This window comes from Nothobranchius furzeri, chromosome 9 (genome assembly GCF_043380555.1).
Source record: "Nothobranchius furzeri strain GRZ-AD chromosome 9, NfurGRZ-RIMD1, whole genome shotgun sequence".
Classification (NCBI taxonomy): Eukaryota; Metazoa; Chordata; class Actinopteri; order Cyprinodontiformes; family Nothobranchiidae; genus Nothobranchius; species Nothobranchius furzeri.
Genome location: NC_091749.1, coordinates 67,513,735 through 67,527,915, shown reverse-complemented (window position 1 = coordinate 67,527,915; position 14,181 = coordinate 67,513,735). Strand labels below are relative to the sequence as shown.

Genomic DNA, 14,181 nt, shown 5'->3' with positions numbered 1-14,181 from the left:
TTAAGAAAGAGAGAGAGTGAATAGGAAAGAGGGAAATCAGTGGATCCTGAGGAAGGTGGAATAGGTGGGAGAGCAGAATAAAGAGAGAGAGGTGAAGAAGGTCATACAAAAGCCAGCTTGAACAAGTGAGTCTTCAGCTGCTTTTTAAAGGAGACCACTGAGTCCACTGATCAGGCTCAGGGGGAGAGAGTTCCAGAGTCTGGGGGCCACAGCAGCAAATGATCTGTCACCTTTGACCTTTAGCCTGGTGCGCTGCACAACCAGTAGGCTTTGATCACTGGACCTCAGGGACCTGCTGGGGGTGTAGGGACTAAGAAGATCACCAATGTAAGATGGTGCTTGTCCATGTAAGGCCCTATAGACCAGAACCAGGATCTTGAAATGAACCCTGAAGTTGACTGGCAGCCAGTGAAGTATTTTCCTTTCTTGACTAATAAAGGACAGTGTCCTCGCGAGGCCAGGCGCCTTGACATTGAGAAACTCCCCTGGCTACATTTGTAAACGTCTTAAAGTAACACCAAATGTTGTTTATTAATTTAGGCTGTTTAAAAGTGCTTTTCTGTCCATCGGTCCCAGCGTGCTCTCTATAATTAATGCTTCTCTGGTTTCTGGTCAGGTCCCTGCTTACTTTAAGAACGCTGTAATCCACCCACTTCTTAAAAAAACAAGTCTTGACGCCTCTCTCCATAGCAGCTTCAGACCCATCTCTAAACTTCCGTTCATCTCCAAGATCTTGGAAAAGGTTGTGGCTAAACAACTCACAGCTGCTCTTGATGAACAGAACATCTATGATAGCTTCCAGTCAGGTTTTCTTAGAGCTCATTCTACTGAAACAGCTCTTCTTAGGGTCTCTGATGACCTTCTGACTCACAGTGATGCAGGGGACTGTTCTGTTCTGGTCCTGCTGGACCTGACTGCAGCCTTTGACACTGTTGACCATCACCTGCTACTGGAGAGGCTGAGAGACTGGGTAGGCCTATCAGGATCTGCTCTGGAGTGGATCTCCTCTTATCTCTCTGAGCGCTCCTTTTCTGTGGCCATCTCCAAGTTTAGGTCCTCCACCACCTCCCTTACCCATGGTGTCCCACAAGGTTCTGTGTTGGGGCCTCTACTCTTCCTCCTCTATCTGCTTCCTCTTCAGCACATCCTGAGCTCCTTCAAAGGAATCTCCTACCATCTTTATGCAGATGACATCCAACTGTACATCTCCTTTAAGCCCCATAAGATGTCTAAGCTGCAGCTGTTACACACCTGCTTAGACTCTATCAAAACCTGGATGGCTGGGAGCTTTCTTCAGCTGAATGAAGATAAGACTGAGATCCTCATCTGTGCCCCAGACAAGCTGGTTCCCAAAGTCAGAGACTCTCTTGGTCAGCTTGCTTCTCACACCAAACCTTCTGTCAGGAATATTGGCGTGACCTTTGACCCAGCTCTCACCCTGGATTCTCATGTCAGTTCTCTTGTTCGCTCTTCCTTCTTCCATCTCAGGAACGTTGCTAAGCTGAGTCCCATTCTGCCCCGCTCTGAACTTGAGACAGTTCTCCACACCTTCATCTCCTCACGCTTAGACTACTGTAACTCTCTTTTCACGTGTCTGAGCAGAACCTCCCTGAACCGACTACAGGTGGTTCAGAACGCCTGTGCTCGGCTTCTGACCAAGTCCTCCAAACACACCCACATCACCCCGCTTCTCCTCCAGCTTCACTGGCTGCCAGTCAACTCCAGGGTTTATTTCAAGATCCTGGTTCTGGTCTATAGGGCCTTACATGGACCATCTTACATTGGTGATCTTCTTAGTCCCTACTCCCCCAGCATGTCCCTGAGGTCCAGTGATCAAAGCCTACTGGTTGTGCAGCGCACCAGGCTAAAGACCAAAGGTGACAGATATTTGCTGCTGTGGCCCCCAGACTCTGGAACTCTCTCCCCCTGAGCCTGAGATCAGTGGACTCAGTGGTCTCCTTCAAAAGCAGCTGCAGGCTCACTTGTTCAAACTGGCTTTTGTATGACCTTCTTCACCTCTCTCTCTTTATTCTGCTCTCCCCACCTATTCCACCTTCCTCAGGATCCACTGATTTCCCTCTTTCCTGTTCACTCTCTCTCTTTCTTAACATTTTTTCTTTTTAATCGCAATTGCTTATTCTTGCTCATTTTTAATATATTTTTAAACATTTTCCAAGTGCTTTTTTATATTTTTAGCAATTTTTTATATTTTTTGTTTTTGTGAAGCGCCTCGTGATTTTTATCTTGAGAGGAAATTATATTTTCTTCTTCTTAACATTGACCTCTAGTGATGAGTTGGAAACTTGACCAGTTTTATATATGGCATCACTGTGCAGCCCTTTGCAGACGGCCAGATACAACAGTGTTGTGGAGCTGGTAGGTGTCCTATACGGGGAGCTCTTTACCGGCTTTATGGCTGTTAGGTGTAATCGTCAGTAAAAAAGCACAAGAAGAAGATAAAGAAGAGGTTTCTTTTTCTGTTGGCATCATGGTGGAGTAAAAGTAAGAGAGTAATGTCTTTGAAGGGGAAACAAAGAGCTAAAAGCGGCGTGAACATTGCTGCGGCCTACGCTAGTTTGAGGGAGCTAAAGGAGGCTACAAAATCAAGGGCTGATGGTGACCTGGCTTTGTTGTTACTGGACTTGTAAGGAAACTATTTTTTGTCCAACAATGTGGATCTTTTTACTTGGTGGTTTATTTTAGTATTAGTTGGTTCATGTTAGTGTTAGCTCCTTGTTAGCACTAGCTACAGCAGGGTTGTTTACAACCGTTGTAATTCCACTTTCAGCCAGTAGGGTGTGGAGCAGGAAACTGCTCCGTGTTACTTGAACTTCTGTGTAAAGTCTGGTTTGCTCTTTTTGTTTCAAACTGCTTTTTCAGGGATATTTGGTGTGTTGTGGTGCAGACGCATTTCATTTCACTTCACTTGTCAAGTACCTCTAAATGAAGAACACTCAAGAAGAACTACAAGCAAAAATCTGCCTTTTTTAAAGGATTTTTTCTGCTGGGTAACAGGAAAGTCTGCATCCATGGAAATGAAAAATAAAAAGATGAGGGATGACTTGAGCCCATTGTGCACTACAGAATGAAGAAAACAGTTCATATTTCCACATTTTTCTCTTGACAGTGATGCAGTGCTGAGTTTTGGCAAAACTGAACTGTTAGCTAGCACTTACCCTAAAATATTACATAAGCTCCCTCACACAGAAAAGGGGAAATGGGAAAGTAGCTGTCTTCATGTGTCTTTTTATAGTTGCATAACCACCGTATTTATTGATGGGGTTGTTTTCAATACTCCCCTGTGCTGATTTCTCTGTTGGTGTAATTTTTCTTGAGGCTAATCATCTCTTTGTGATAAGCTTTCTTCTGTGCACGTGCCTCCCGGTGAGAAGTAAGTGTGTAACGAGTCCGCTAGCATGCACCCCCCTCTACTCTGTTGATCAAGCTTAGATCCCAAGGACCGATTTAGCTAATTGCTTATCAGGGTCTGCTACTTATGTTTGCCAATGCTAAGAGCCTTTCAGAAATTAGTGGGTGGGTTTCAGTCGGTCTGCACCGTAAGGCTGAGCCGAGCTGTTTTTCGTGATTTAGGATATTCTGTCCGGGAACATTGGCTTTCCTGTTAGTGCAGCCTCAGAAAAGTCTCCTCATTTGCATTGTAGGTTGCTCCTTTGGACTTTATTGATGATGATGATGATGATGATGATGATGATGTTTGATCCCCTCTGCAACCTTTCTGGATGCAGTTGGCATGTTCTCATGCATGTGTGGGTTTTCTCCAGGTACTGCTTCCTCTCACAGACCCAAAGCATGCATGTCAGGCTGATTCTAAATATTCCCTAGATGCGAGTATGTTCGTCTCCGTGCATCCCTGTGATGTACTGATGATCTGTCCAGGGTGCCCCCCACTTCTCATCTGATGCTAGAGGTAGGCACCACCTCCCCATGAGCCTGTGTGGAGTAAGCAGTTCAGATAATGAATGGATGGATGATTGGGTTGACTTTAATTTTACAGCATTGGTGTCACATTCTAGTCCTTCAGGTCCAGTTACTTGGATCTTTTGGTGTTTTCTGTGTTCCAACATAACTTGTCAGCATGTCTCCAAATTCTACGGGAGCCTGTGAATCACCCACTGATTCAAATCAAGTGTGTTACAGCAGATAAACCTCAAAACCTGTCAGGAAAGTGAACTATCTCTCATCAACCACGTTTGGACGCCAGTGTTCAATAGTTTAGAGGCCCCAAGGGCTATCAGGAACAACTATGTGATGATTTGAACCTCTAGATCAGTGGTTGCCAATCCTGGTCCTGGAGGGCCCGGTATCCAGCATGTTTTAGTTGTTTCACCTGTTCAGCAGCTCATCAGGCTCTGCAGAAATCTGTCAATCACCTGCTGACTGAAATCAGGTGTGTTGAAACAGTTAAAACTTAAAGAAGATGGATACTGGCCCTCCAGGACCAAGATCAAGATCAACTTTGGATGAAGTTCGTGAAATACAGAATTTTCCCACTTGTTGATATTTCAAAAACCAAAGGATTTAGCTTACATCCCAGAAGAACAAACTATGGTTTAGATTAGGGAAACACGGTATATCTGCATCGATGTCGGTATCGGCCCGATAGGTAAGTAAAACTGGGCCGATATTAACAACTGATACTTTTTCCATCTTGTTTCCGTTTGTGTGTCAGTTTCATATAGGGTTAGGGGGGTGATGATGTGTAATAGTTTAATCCTGTGACAGTGATGGTAATCATCTCAGAAGCGTAAGAGTGTGTGTAAATAACAAATTCCACATAGCAAAACATTCAAATTAATTTCAGTTAATACAAAATTTGTTGATTTCAGATGCGTAGATCGGTATCGGCAAATATCGGTTATCGGCCTTAACAGTGAAATTAATATGGATATTTGCCCAAAAACTTCATATTGGTGCATCCCTAGTTTAGGTCTGTGTTAACTCAAAGAGCTGCAATTACTGATGTTGGGTTTCAGACCTAACCCCCGGCCAACGTTCTTTTTAACCCTTTGCCTTCTCAACCCATTGGTAGATCATATCTAAAGTCCCTCCATCTCATCAAAGCATTACAATAACAAAGAAAATTGCAAAACTAAATCTAAAGAATATTGAGTTGTTTGAAGAAAAGGCATAACATTTTACATTGCATTATTATTACCTTAATATTATTAGTTAGAATATTTTTGATATTGTTAATTTCCATCAAACTAAAGCTCTTATGGCCCCAAATCAAAAAATGCAAAGTGGAATGTCCTCATTGCTTTTTTCTTGTGATGAAGTTAGAGCTAGTGAATCTTCCCAGCTGGAACAGTGTTTGGACAATGAATCAGGTGAATAGAAAAATGTACACAGATGTTTTTACTTGCTGTCTAAAACCTCGACATCAGAGTGCCGTGGTGCATATTTTATTACTGCACATGCCCTCTAACACTCAAACACTCATCTCTCTGTAAGGGATCGTAGCTGCCTCTGTGATCTGGGTCTGATCCAGCTGTGTCAGGGCTGTTGGATGTTGGGACATCACATGGCGGGGCAGATTTTATTAATGTTGGAGCTGGACCCAGAAATTTCCCAGGGACCTTATTATTTGACCCGTCCCCACTCTGAACAGCATAATTAATAAAAAGGCAGGATGAGAGAAGTAACTGTTGGTAGTTTTGTTCAAACGGAGCATGTTGGAGTTCGCTCAAAGCCATTTCCCTCAGGCTTTGAGGAGAGAATTACAAAAATGCAGATGTTGTGTGAGGTAATTTTTCTATAATGCATCTAGTTTTATTTGTATGCTCACTTCCTTTAGGCACAATCTGTTCTTTTCATAGATAATTCACATTTCACTGTTGGATTAAATGAATTGTTAATTATAAATGTTAATGATGAGTCTAAATAATATAAGGTGCAGATTAAAGGGGCATTACGGAAGTTTGACAGCCAAAACATGTATAGAAATAATAAATGTCTTCTTCATACATTCTCCTGCAATGCCCTGGTCCTGTAGAATGAGCCCTGGCATTTTTACTGTGATTGCCTGTTTTTCTGTAAAATCACAGAAAAAGAGAGCTGCTCGGGTCGAGCAGGCTGCTTCATGCGCGTTCACGCTCAGGCATAGCCCGTAGCATTTGCTATCTGTAGCTTTAGCAGCAGAGAGAGAGGCAGTGCCACTTTGTCGCTGTTCCTAACGCCTGGTGACAAAGCTAGCTACATTTCTGAGGACCCTTAGCTACATTCTTCTAGATATTTCCTGCAAATTAGCAACAAAAAAGCAATTTTCGCTCCGAACCGTTCTTTGAACGTTGTTTCAGCTGTCATCAAGGAAATAAATGTTACAGATATGAAAGACATTACTGGCGCTTTAGCTCACCTAGTTAGATGTCGGACTCTCGTGCAGAAGATTGGGGTTCGATTCTGGATGTGAACATACCGTAGTTTATTTAGAGTTTATTTTTTTACATTAATGGTATATTTTTTTCAGTAAGATGCCGAAAATTTTATTTGAGACTCGCCAAACAGCATTGAATTCACAGATAAAAAAGATGTGGGTTCAACTTTCATTTTGGAACAATTTTTCAAGCAAGGGATGGGAATGATCTGAGCATGCAGGAGGACTGACCCATCATAAACCTTTGTCGGCTGTGCTGAAGAGAAAGGTACAGAACCAAATTATTTAATTAATTAGCTGTGCGTTCTCCTGTCCTCTGTCCTCCGCCCCCCCCCCCCCCCCCCCCCCCCCCCCACGGGACTGTCTCAGCTGTATTTTCGTTAAGGAGTGTGCACGTACAGCATGCGCGCCTCGTGCACGAGCCTACTATTGAAGCTGCCGTTACGCTTTTGGCCTGAGGGAGCAATCGCGAGCATAATAATTAAAAACTCCGTAAAGTCCCTTTAAGTATGAATCTTCATTTGTTTAATCCGTTTAGACTCAGCAGCAACATGTGAAGAACACGTTTCGTGTATAAACGTCTTATAAGCTGATTACCATTGGAATCTTTAAAACTGTACCAAAGTTGCAATCCTCCCAACAAGCCAGGTCAGAACATTTTTATTTAGTTTTTGAACACAAACAAGGCTATTGATCTGTGCCCTAAAGTGCTCGGACACTCGGTTCCCAATTAAACACCTTTGATAGCTTTACGGATGGTGATGACTGTTTAATGTTTTGTCTTCATTATAATCAGCTCTTTGAGCTTCACTTGTGTTTGAAAAGGTGTGATAAATAAAGTTTACATGTTAAAGTCTCATTAGTTATCACACGGTGTTTGGTGAAATTTATTCTCCGCATTTGACCCATCCCCCGGGGGAGTGGTGAGCCACAGACATGGCTGCGCCCGGGAGCTATTTGATGGTTTAACCCCCCCAGTCAAACCCCGTGATTCAGAGTGTCAAGCAGGGAGACATTAGGTCCCATTTTCAAAGTCTTTGATATGATCCGACCGTGGATTTGAACCCGCAATCTCCCAGTCTCAGGGAGGGCACTCATAACACTAGCCCACTGAACTGGTGTTTAGATGAATTGAGAAACCAAAGTTGGGGGCTTGTCCGGGATGTTCTGATTTTAGAATTTATTTTCAATGTTTTATTTGTAGGATTTCTTTTCTGTCCGATCCAGGAGCCAGATCATAACAATGTGCATTATTAAAGGGCAATTTAGGAAACATTCCCCAGTTCAGGTCCTCGGTTGGTCCCTCAATGTCTCAGAAAATGGTCCTTTTGGGACAGCCCAAGGAAATGGAGACATGTGCATACTGTGAAGGTCAGGTAAAATCACCTGTAAGTTCTGAGACGAGCATAATGATGAGATAGTACTTTATTGAATGCACTTCAAAATGACAAGAATCTCTCTTTGAGAATTGGGACGTTGTTGGTGATTGGCATGACCAGCTTAACCAGGGATCAGCCAATCTGTAAAGAAAAACTGGATTCTGTGATTTCTTGGCCAATTGCCTAACAGCAATTAAAGATTTAACACTTTTCCTGATTTATGAACTAATTGGTACTAAGCACAGACTATTCAATTCAATTCAAGTTTATTTATAAAGCGCCAAATCACAACAAGAGTCGTCTTAAGCCAATCAGTAAAAAGTTTCCTATTTAAGGAACCCAGCAGGTTGCATCGAGTCACTGACTAGTGTCAGAGTCTTTACAGCAATCCTCATACTAAGCAAGCATTTAGCGACAGTGGAGAGGAAGTCTCCCTTTTAACGAAACCTCCAGAGGATCCTGGCTCAGTATAAGCAGCCATCCTCCACGACTCACTGGGGATGGAGAAGACAGAACACACACACACACACACACACACACACACACACACACACACACACACACACACACACACACACACACACACAACACATATACCAAGTAGTGTTTCTATGGCTACATTGTGATTTCCTAGTAAGTATTGTGAGGCAGACACATCCCTGTTCGAACCCCTCAGCATACAGGGTGAGCCTGTGGAGCAGGTTCAGTCATTCAGGTGTCTGGGAACAGAAATTGATGACCACCTGTCCTTTGCAAATCACAGCAACAGTGCCAACAAGAAAGCGCTGCAAAGACTCCACCTGCTAAGGAAGCTAAGAGCACTCAGTGTGAACAAGGACATCCTAACAATTGTATACAAATCACTGATTGAATCCATTCTAACTTTCAATATCACAGCTTGGTGTAACTTTCTTACAGTTAAAAACAAAACACAACTCTCTTGCATTGTCAAATTAGGCAGCGAAATTACAGGCTCACCTCAGATCCCACTTTCTGTTCTTCACGAGCGAGCAGTGCACAGGAAGGCTACCCTGATCAGTGCAGACTCAACCCATCTATGAACCCACATTTTCAGTTACTTCCATCAGGAAGGAGGCTCAGGGTTCCATTGGCCAAGAAAGGTGTCTATAAGAAATTGTTTGTTCCCACCGCAATTACAATTTTAAATTCTTAAAGTTTAATTTTTTTTTACGATGATAACATTTTAATACCTTTTAATTGTTTTTATATATTTGTGTGAATGCGATATGGATTGTATTGTAAGGTGAGCCATGTCAAAGGCGAATTTCTGCCTCATTTCGAGGTGGACAATAAAGATTATCTATCTATCTATCTATCTATCTATCTATCTATCTATCTATCTATCTATCTATCTATCTATCTATCTATCTATCTATCTATCTATCTATCTATCTATCTATCTATCTATCTATCTATCTATCTATCTATCTATCTCTCTATCTCTCTATTATCTATCTATCTATCTATCTGTCTGTCTGTCTGTCTGTCTGTCTGTCTGTCTGTCTGTTTGTTATCTATCTATCTATCATCTATCTATCTATCTATCTATCTATCTATCTATCTGTCTATCTGTCTGTCTGTCTGTCTGTCTGTCTGTCTGTCTGTCTGTCTGTCTGTCTGTTATCTATCTGTCTATCTGTCTATCTGTCTGTCTGTCTGTCTGTCTGTCTGTCTGTTATCTATCTATCTATCTATCTATCTATCTATCTATCTATCTATCTATCTATCTATCTATCTATCTATCTATCTATCTATCTCTCTATCTCTCTATCTCTCTATCTCTCTATTATCTATCTATCTATCTATCTGTCTATCTCTCTATCTCTCTATCTCTCTATCTCTCTATCTCTCTATCTATCTATCTATCTATCTATCTATCTATCTATCTATCTATCTATCTATCTATCTATCTATCTGTCTATCTGTCTATCTGTCTGTCTGTCTGTCTGTCTGTCTGTCTGTCTGTTATCTATCTGTCTGTCTATCTATCTATCTATCTATCTATCTATCTATCTATCTATCTATCTATCTATCTATCTATCTATCTATCTATCTATCTGTCTGTCTGTCTGTCTGTCTGTTATCTATCTATCTATCTATCTATCTATCTATCTATCTATCTATCTATCTATCTATCTATCTATCTATCTATCTATCTATCTATCTATCTATCTATCTCTCTATCTCTCTATCTCTCTATCTCTCTATTATCTATCTATCTGTCTATCTGTCTGTCTGTCTGTCTGTCTGTCTGTCTGTTTGTTATCTATCTATCTGTCTGTCTGTCTGTTTGTTATCTATCTATCTGTCTATCTATCTATCTATCTATCTATCTATCTATCTATCTATCTATCTATCTATCTATCTATCTATCTATCTATCTGTCTATCTGTCTATCTGTCTATCTGTCTGTCTGTCTGTCTGTCTGTCTGTCTGTTATCTATCTGTCTGTCTGTCTGTTATCTATCTGTCTGTCTGTCTGTCTGTTATCTATCTATCTATCTATCTATCTATCTATCTATCTATCTATCTATCTATCTATCTATCTATCTATCTATCTATCTATCTATCTATCTATCTATCTATCTATCTATATCTATCTATCTATCTATCTATCTATCTGTCTATCTGTCTATCTGTCTGTCTGTCTGTCTGTCTGTCTGTCTGTCTGTCTGTTATCTATCTGTCTGTCTGTCTGTTATCTATCTGTCTGTCTGTCTGTTATCTATCTATCTATCTATCTATCTATCTATCTATCTATCTATCTATCTATCTATATCTATCTATCTATCTATCTGTCTATCTGTCTGTCTGTCTGTCTGTCTGTCTGTCTGTCTGTCTGTCTGTCTGTCCATCCATTTAGTGAGAGATGAACTTTATTCTTTTTTCTTAGTGAATCTATAATTAATTCAATAGGTAAACTAGTAGTAGCGCATTCCATGTCAAATAAACTTAGCTAGTGTTAGCATTAAAATCCTTCCATTGATGTGGATGTTTTTTTTCCTTAAAATATCAAAAATTTCAAGAATTTTCAGATATTGGTATTTTGGTATTTTGTTTTAAGTTAAGGTTGTTTCACTTCTAAAGTTAAATGACACAAAGTTAAACAGGAAAGATGTTTAAAAATCTAACTTGTGATTTCTAAAAAACAAATCGAAGCTTTCAGTCCGGTTTGCCCTGCAGCCACACTCCTGCCTTCTGGTCGCCTTTTATCAAAACACGCGTGAAGTATTTACCAGCTGGAATTTTCTGGATGCTTGCTGTTTTTTTTATTCGGACAAACTTGAAACATGTCCCCCCCCTGAAGTTCAGATATGATATTTTTTCTTCTTTTCAGGGGGAAAAAATCCAACATTGTTCAGGATCAGGTGGACAAAGAGCTCGGTCAAGCTCTGCGGTGCGTTTTTCTCCCAGCTGGCAGCAGCCTTACTGATAGCACTCAGCGTGTTTCCATTCAGCTGTGCTCTCTTTCTGCCTTTTAAGCCTTCTTTGAGAGATTCCTAGAGCCGCTGGGTAGAAATCAAAGACACATGATGCAGTGTTGGAATAAAAAGTACTTGCCTGTAAAATGTACATTTGTTGCCACGTTTAGAAATCATATAATTCATATTGCAAACGCCGGAGGGATCTTGGAACAATGCAATGATGCAAAATGTATTTATTATGTTATTTTTTCCTTTGGCTACTTGTTGTTAGGCACTTCTCCAAATGCTTTCTTTTTTTCACCTCCTACTTGAAAGGTGACTCCTGGAGCATCGGTGTCCTCCCTGTAGGAAACTGAAGCCTCTTTTCAGCTCTTAGCCGATGTCAGCGGGGCAGTGAAGCTCAGGGGAGAGGTGGTTGTGGCTGCTAGCGGCTCGACCGAAAGCCAAACAGAGTTTGATGAGTAAGCAGCTAATCTGACGCCAGATAGATGGTTAGCAATGGTTAACAGTGCAGGTCAGTGTTTGCTTTCAGAGTGCAGCTGTTTGGACTTGGCCCTCTAACGTTACCTTGCTTCTAGCTCATATTGATTCATTCATTTGGGTGTTTTTTTTCTGTTTAAATGTACTTGTCATATCCAATTGTGCATATGAAAACAAAGCACTTCACCTGTGCATAAATTTGCACGGTCAATGCATTTGTGCATGGTCTACCCACGTGTGTGTCGGAGTGGGGGTGCCAGTGCATCTGCGGTGAATGCAAAGCACCCAGAGTGAGAGAAGAAACCGCAGCAAAGAGGAGCAACGCCTACAATTCATGTCTTTCAACCGTCGGTCCTTCAGCTTGTCAGCAGAACGGCTGCAGCTTGTGTCGATACCTCTGGCTTTGAGTGGAAACCAAACTGTGTGAAGACAAACACCACCTGTTGTATTTCATTATACCCGTTACCTTGGCTTGGTTGCCATGGTTCTCATCCAGAACATCTGCAAATGTTCAACTACTGCAAAATCCTCGGGATTTTGTTAGTTTCTCTGTTGGCTAAAAACAATCGATAAGTTTTTCTTGCAAATTCAAAAGATGCGAAAGCATCATTAGATTCTCATGAACTTAAAGTAACAGAGCAGTTTCCTGCTCCTCCGCCCTTCTGGTTAAAAGCAGAATTACAACTGTCATGAACCACCCTGCTGCAGCCAGCTTGTAGCTAACAATAAGCGAACACTAACATAAACCAACTAATACTAAAGTAAAAATATCCATACCGTTGGGCAAAAAAATATTACTTACAAGTCCAGTAGCAACAAAGCCAGGTCACCATCAGTCCGTGATTGTGTAGCCTCCTTTAGCTTCCTTAAACTAGCGTAGGCCGCGCTGATGTTCATTCTGGTTTTTGCTGTTTGTTTCACCTCCAAAGACATTACTCTCTTACTTTTGGGCTCCCCCATGATGCCAACAGAAACAGCAAACCTCTTTTTCTTCTTCTTGTGCTTTTTATTGATTACTGTTGAACTGAAAATGCTAACCGCCAGCATTACAGCTAACAGCCGTAAAGCAGATCAAGAGCTCCCCCTAGGACACCTACCCGCTCCACAAAAGTGTCTAGTGTGGTTTTTCGTCAGCAGAGGGCTGCAGAGTGGTGTCAAATACCAAACTGGTCAAGCTTCTAACCCAACAATCACTGAGATCAACGTTAAAGCTCTAGCGTAAAGTTAAAAAAACTACCTGCCGTAAATATCGAGTTTATTTAACAAACCTTAACAAAGAGTTTGGGTTCACTTTAACCACCAAATTGCAACTTAAACTTGAGTTTAAAACCTTTCATGTTTTTGCTCCCGATCCATATCTGTCCAGTACTTTGCACTTGATCATTATTGTACTGTTTGTGTTCAAAAAGTTGACAGAGGCAGTGTCTGAAGGGCCTGGTTTCCAAGAAAATAAGACAAAAATCCATCAAAGTGCATAGAGATGCAACATCTTGGTCCTTTAACTGTATGAAACATTTTCAGCCCAAAACTGATTGAGAATTAATTAATTTCATTGGTGTTTTTGATATTTTTCATACACTGATCTAATGAAATGGGTGTAAATCTGGTAAAGTGCCAAAGTGTTCTGGTTAATAAAGACTCTTATAGTTAAACTTGTGCGTAACAAGTAAACAACTGTAGAAGATCTGGAGAAACCTTGAAGAACTCGTGCTTTTATTCAAATCTGCTTTCCCAGAAGCAAACAGCAGCATTGTGATGAAATAAGCTAATTAAGCTGTTCCCATCAGACTCAATCAGATAACCGTTTTACTCTCCTCTCGTCTTATTTCTGTAGCAATAATCTTTTTTTTGATGTTCTCCGCACTCAGCTGTGATGTTTTGGTGTTGCTGATTATGAATCTAATTTGATTTAGTTTTCCATTCATCCTCATGAGAAGCCTATAATTGCTATATAGCCTAAAACTGCTTTAGATCGGATGAATTTCGTCTGGATGAATACGATGCAGCTCGTTACAGATGTCTGACACTACAAAAAGCACAGAGCTTTAGAGCCATGAGATTTCCACAAAGCTTGATCACGTCCTGAGTCGCATTCATGTTTATTATGTCAACTCTGTGTGTGTGTGTGTGTGTGTATTCTATTTGCTTCACAATTGTTTCTCCTCTTGTTTTTCAGCTGTGACGATCAGCAGAATCCCAAGACTTCGCTTTCCTCAACATTAAGGTAGGAAGTCGTAAATGAAGGCTTTAAAAAAGAGTTGGAATGCAGCCGTGCTCCTTTTCCTCTTTTTGCCGTCAGCTGCTCTCAGACGCTGCGTTTTTCTGCCTCATAGTACTTGATAAATAAGTATTGATACTTTCGCTCAGCTGATCTGGAGATTTGCTGCATGCTTGTCTATCGGGGTAAGGATGCATGACAGATGCACGCTGCAGGGGTTTTTGTCCTGCAGGCTTTTAGCTCCACTCATGTGCACACCCTTCA

General features: G+C 41.2%; 1 protein-coding gene across 3 annotated transcripts in view; it reads left to right on the top strand.

The window, feature by feature from the left end:
• Positions 1–14,181, top strand: part of tln2a (talin 2a) — a 123,921-nt gene that overhangs the window by 27,814 nt on the left and 81,926 nt on the right. For 2 of the 3 annotated variants that reach the window (XM_054731947.2, XM_070555112.1), the window contains exon 2: positions 13,876–13,923. The gene's annotated coding sequence lies outside the window, so the exon portion shown is untranslated. Of the gene's footprint in view, positions 1–3,908; positions 3,929–13,875; positions 13,924–14,181 lie in introns of those variants that run through there. The other variant, XM_070555111.1, reaches the window with a different exon arrangement.